Source organism: Octopus sinensis, linkage group LG27, assembly GCF_006345805.1.
Source record: "Octopus sinensis linkage group LG27, ASM634580v1, whole genome shotgun sequence".
Lineage (NCBI taxonomy): Eukaryota > Metazoa > Mollusca > Cephalopoda > Octopoda > Octopodidae > Octopus > Octopus sinensis.
Genome location: NC_043023.1, coordinates 19,934,458 through 19,940,628, shown reverse-complemented (window position 1 = coordinate 19,940,628; position 6,171 = coordinate 19,934,458).

Here is a 6,171-nt window from a genome sequence, read left to right as displayed (position 1 = left end):
TATTTAACACACTCACTGGTCAAATTTCCACTCATTTACTTGTTTATCTTCCTAAAATTTTCATTGCATCTTGCAACCTTTTTGATAACTTTCTGTCTCATCCACAACTATTGAAAAGGTTGCAAGACGCAACGGAAATCTTAGGAAAATGAAAATAAGGGAATGAGTGGAAATTTTACCGGTGAGTGTGTTAAATAATAAGGCACTGAAAGAGAATGACCCTCCCCAGACACAACAGAATATGCTTCAACACACAAACTCATATAAAGAATCTTGCAAACCAAATCCAAAAACGAAATGTGTGTGTGTGTGTGTGTGTGTGTGTGTATCTGATTCCAGCATTTTATAATGCCAACACATGCAACCACCACCATCACCACCACCACAACCACCAATACCACCACACCCTACTCTCTTATCTATGTATATGTGTATGTATGAGCCAATGGGTGAGACCTCTACATGGTAGCTAGACCTGGTAGAAATAGCAGCCAAATCTCCCTCAAATCACACCCTACTCTCTTATCTATGTATATATGTATGTATGAGCCAATGAGGGAGACCTCTACATGGTAGCTAGACCTGCTAGAAATAGCAGCCAAATCTCCCTCAAATCACACCCTACTCTCTTATCTATGTATATATGTATGTATGAGCCAATGAGGGATACCTCTACATGGTAGCTAGACCTGGTAGAAATAGCAGCCAAATCTCTCCCCAAATCACACCCTACTCTCTTATCTATGTATATATGTATGTATGAGCCAATGAGGGAGACCTCTACATGGTAGCTAGACCTGCTAGAAGTAGCAGCCAAAACTCTCCCCAAATCACACCCTACTCTCTTATCTATGTATATATGTATGTATGAGCCAATGAGGGAGACCTCTACATGGTAGCTAGACCTGCTAGAAACAGCTGCCAAATCTCCCTCAAATCACACCCTACTCTCTTATCTATGTATATATGTATGTATGAGCCAATGAGGGAGACCTCTACATGGTAGCTAGACCTGCTAGAAATAGCAGCCAAATATCCCTCAAATCACACCCTACTCTCTTATCTATGTATATATGTATGTATGAGCCAATGAGGGAGACCTCTATATGGTAGCTAGACCTGCTAGAAATAGCAGCCAAATCTCCCCCCAAATCACACCATACTCTCTTATCTATGTATATATGTATGAGCCAATGAGGGAGACCTCTACATGGTAGATAGACCTGGTAGAAATAACAGCCAAATCCCCCTCATATCACACCCTACTCTCTTATCTATGTATATATGTATGTATGAGCCAATGAGGGAGACCTCTACATGGTAGCTAGACCTGGTAGAAATAACAGCCAAATCTCCCTCAAATCACACCCTACTCTCTTATCTATGTATATATGTATGCATGAGCCAATGAGGGAGACCTCTACATGGTAGCTAGACCTGCTAGAAATAGCAGCCATATCTCCCTCAAATCACACCCTACTCTCTTATCTAAGTATATATGTATGTATGAGCCAATGAGAGAGACCTCTACATGGTAGCTAGATCTGCTAGAAATCTGTTGTATATATATATATATATATATTATATATATACCATGCTGGAGCACCGCCTCTAGTCGACCAAATTGACCCCGGGACTTATTCTTTGTAAGCCCAGTACTTATTCTATCGGTCTCTTTTGCCGAACCGCTAAGTGACGGGGACGTAAACACACCAGCATCTGTTGTCAATCAATGCTAGGGGGACAAACACAGACACACCACAACACACATACATATATATATATATATATATATATATATATATACATATATACAACGGCTTCTTTCAGTTTCCGTCTACCAAATCCACTCACAAGGCATTGGTCGGCCCGGGGCTATAGCAGAAGACACTTGCCCAAGATGCCACACAGTGGGACTGAACCCGGAACAATGTGGTTGGTTAGCAAGCTACTTACCACACAGCCACTCCTACGCCTATTTTATATATATATATATATAACGGGAAGCTTTATGAAAATAAACAAAAGACGAAGGCAGGTGGAAGACAAACGAACAATTGTATTAGTATGGCGCTCAGGAAATATAAATAAAACATATATATATATTATATATATATATATATATATTATATATATATCATATATATAAATATATATATATATATATATAGGTTTTAAAATGAGATAGGGGTTGAAAATTCAACCCACCATGGGATAATATATATCCAATATACTGCCAGATAGGTACCCAACAAGACTAATACATAGATGTTAAAAATTGTCAAACAATCAGTTCATCTATTGTATTATATGGGTAAAGGTAATAATATTACCGTAAATTAATACTACAAATTAGAGAATGGAGAAACATACTTAAATCAAAAAAACATCAACTATCCGATGATACCCAATCAATACTTTAATACACCATACATATGAGTAAAGGCATTATACAAAATATACAGTAATAGTAAAAAAGACAAAAAGAGATATAGAAAATTTCAAATATATTTATATATATATATATACATATATATATATAACCATATATATATATATATATATATATATATATATTATATATATATATAATATATATATATATATATATATATATACACACACACACACATACATATATATCTCTTATTATAAAAGGCAGATTTTAGCTGCCTCCCTTTGGGAGTTATAGAAATCTACAATATAGGATTTCTTCAATTACAATTTACCTAGCATTTTTGAGAGTACAATGCATCGCGTCATGCCAGGTCCAGTTTTTTAAAATTAAACTCCAATTAAGCAAAATTACAGAAAACTCACTTTCTGGTGTGTGTGTCAAATGCTTTTCTTAGTCTGGTTTACACCACACGCAAACGCACACACACAGTGGGCAACGAATAAAATGAAAGTAAATAGCGACAGAGTTATTTGAGGAAGACTAAAGTGAAAGTATTCTGTCTATGACGCTGATAGATACATGAGTAAAATGTATGGGAAGCTAAGAGCTAAGAGTGAGTGAAAATGTTCTTGGAAGAGAGTAATTAGTAATAAAGTAAACATACATACATACATACATACATACATACATACATACATACATACATACATACACACACACACACACACATACACACACACATACATACACACACACATACATACACACACACATACATACATACATACATATACACACATACATACATATACATACATACATACATACACATACATACACACACACACAGTATTGAAGCTTGAGAACAATCAGATACATTTGCAACACATCTGTTGAAAATATTATTGTTCACACACATACATATACATATATACATACAGACAGACAGACAGATAGACACCACCACACACACACAACACATGATCCAGCATGGCCACAACCTCAAGGCTGAAACAATTAAAAGAATAACAGAATCTAAATGTGTGCAAAGTACAAGAAATATTAATGCAGTATATGGGGATTGGACAATAAGCGTAAGGCAGTGTCAATGGTGGTTCCAGAAATCCCGAGTCATAAACTACAGCCTAGAAGACGAGCCTCATCCTGAAAGATCTGTAGAACTCGACAAGGACATCCTGAAAACCATGGTGGAACAAAATTATCATCGTAACTGTTGAGGAACTAGCAGAGAAGCTTGGATTGGTCATTCAACCATTCATGACACCTGTGTGCTATCGGAAAAGTCAGCAAATTGGGTCAATGGGTTTCCTCACGAACTTTCCGAGTCTAATTGCATGCAGAGAGTGAATGTATGCTTTTCTTTGCTGTCATATCTCACCACTACTGCGCTATGTATATCTATATATATAAAACTGTAGTTGTGTGAGTGTCTGTCCCCTTCGATTTAGATTCCTAACTACTCCCGCACACATTTGGCGGTGCAGTTTAACCACAATTCGGGTACTTATAGTCGAGCCCGTCTGGGTATTATCGCGCGCGTCTAGATGAGTCTATCTACGATTTTAAAATCATTTAACATCATTTTTTATCCATTTTAATGCATAATTTTTCGTGTGTCGATTGGCGGCGGAGTTGGCGTCCACGCTCACACCTGCACCTGTGGGGAAGGGAGTGTAAGGAAATCAACGTCGTAGTGCGTTGCGTTCAAGGAGACCAGCGTTCTTTTAGAACACGACTTCATGGCTTGAAGACACAAAAAACAGAAATGGCTAAGAAAGCGTCTACATGAGTCTACGATTTAAAAAAAAATTTACCATCGTTTTTTTTCCATTTTAATGCATTTTTTCGCTATTATATAAGGGAAGTAACTCTCTAAAAATGTCTACGAATAGTCACGATTTAAAAAAATTTACCATCATTTTTTCCTATTTTTTGGCTATAAACTCTCTAAAAATGGTTATAGTTATTTCCCTTACAAACCCGAGCAACGCCGGGCGATACTGCTAGTTAATAATAATACATATGTATATATAACATATATTATATATATATATATATTATATATATTATATATGCATGTATATATGTGTCTGTGTCTGTGTCTGTGTGTATGCAATATGTATATATGCATGCATGTAGGTATATTAAAAGTCCTGACACACTCTGTAAATGTATATAAATATATCTATGTTCATACAATACAAATACAAACGTTTTTGTTCATCTGGTCTTGTGGTGATAGCCGTGGCGGAATCAAAGGGGAATGGTTCGGAAGTGTGGTTGGGAAGTGTAGGAGATAGTATAGAGGTGGTGTGATGTGTGGTGGTGGTGGTGGTTGGTGGTGGTGGTGGTGGTGAGGTTGGCTGTGGAAGTTATGAACATAATGCCGCCGGAGTGCTTGTGTTATTGTTGCTGTTGTTGTTGTTGTTGTTGTTTGTAGTTGATGGTGGTGTGGTGGTGGCTGCGGTGGAGGTAGCGGTGAAAGTGGTGGTGGTGGTTGTGGCTGCGGTAGAGGTAATGGTGACAGTGGTGGTGGTGGTTGTGGCTGCGGTGGAGGTAATGGTGACAGTGGTGGTGGTGGCTGCGGTGGAGGTACTGTGACAGTGTTGTGGTGGTGGTGGCTGCGGTGGAGGTAATGGTGACAGTGGTGGTGGTGGTTGTGGCTGCAGTGGAGGTACTGGTGAAAGTGGGGGTGGTGGTGGTGGCTGCGGTGGAGGTACTGGTGACAGTGGGGGTGGTGGTGGTGGCTGCGGTGGAGGTAATGGTGACAGTGGTGGTGGTGGTTGTGGCTGCGGTGGAGGTACTGGTGACAGTGGGGGTGGTGGTGGTGGCTGCGGTGGAGGTAATGGTGACAGTGGGGTGTGGTTTGTGGCTGCGGTGAGGTACTGGTGACAGTGGTGGTGGTGGTTGTGGCTGCGGTGGAGGTACTGGTGACAGTGGTGGTGGTGGTTGTGGCTGCGGTGGAGGTACTGGTGACAGTGGTGGTGGTGGTTGTGGCTGCGGTGGAGGTAATGGTGACAGTGGTGGTGGTGGTGGTGGCTGCGGTGGAGGTACTGGTGACAGTGGGGGTGGTGGTGGTGGCTGCGGTGGAGGTACTGGTGACAGTGGGGGTGGTGGTGGTGGCTGCGGTGGAGGTAATGGTGACAGTGGTGGTGGTGGTTGTGGCTGCGGTGGAGGTACTGGTGACAGTGGGGGTGGTGGTGGTGGCTGCGGTGGAGGTAATGGTGACAGTGGGGGTGGTGGTTGTGGCTGCGGTGGAGGTACTGGTGACAGTGGTGGTGGTGGTTGTGGCTGCGGTGGAGGTTACTGGTGACAGTGTGGGTGGTTGTGGCTGCGGTGGAAGTACTGGTGACAGTGGTGGTGGTGGTTGTGGCTGCGGTGGAGTAATGGTGACATGGTGTGGTGGTGGTGGCTGCGGTGGAGGTACTGGTGGACAGTGGGGTGTTGTGGTGGCTTGCGGTGGAGGTACTGGTGACAGTGGGGGTGGTGGTGGTGGCTGCGGTGGAGGTAATGGTGACAGTGGTGGTGGTGGTTGTGGCTGCGGTGGAGGTACTGGTGACAGTGGGGGTGGTGGTGGTGGCTGCGGTGGAGGTACTGGTGACAGTGGGGGTGGTGGTGGTGGTGGCTGCGGTGGAGGTAATGGTGACAGTGGTGGTGGTGGTTGTGGCTGCGGTGGAGGTAATGGTGACAGTGGTGGTGGTGGTTGTGGCTGCGTGGAGGTACTGGTGACAGTGGGGGGGTTTGGTGGGCCT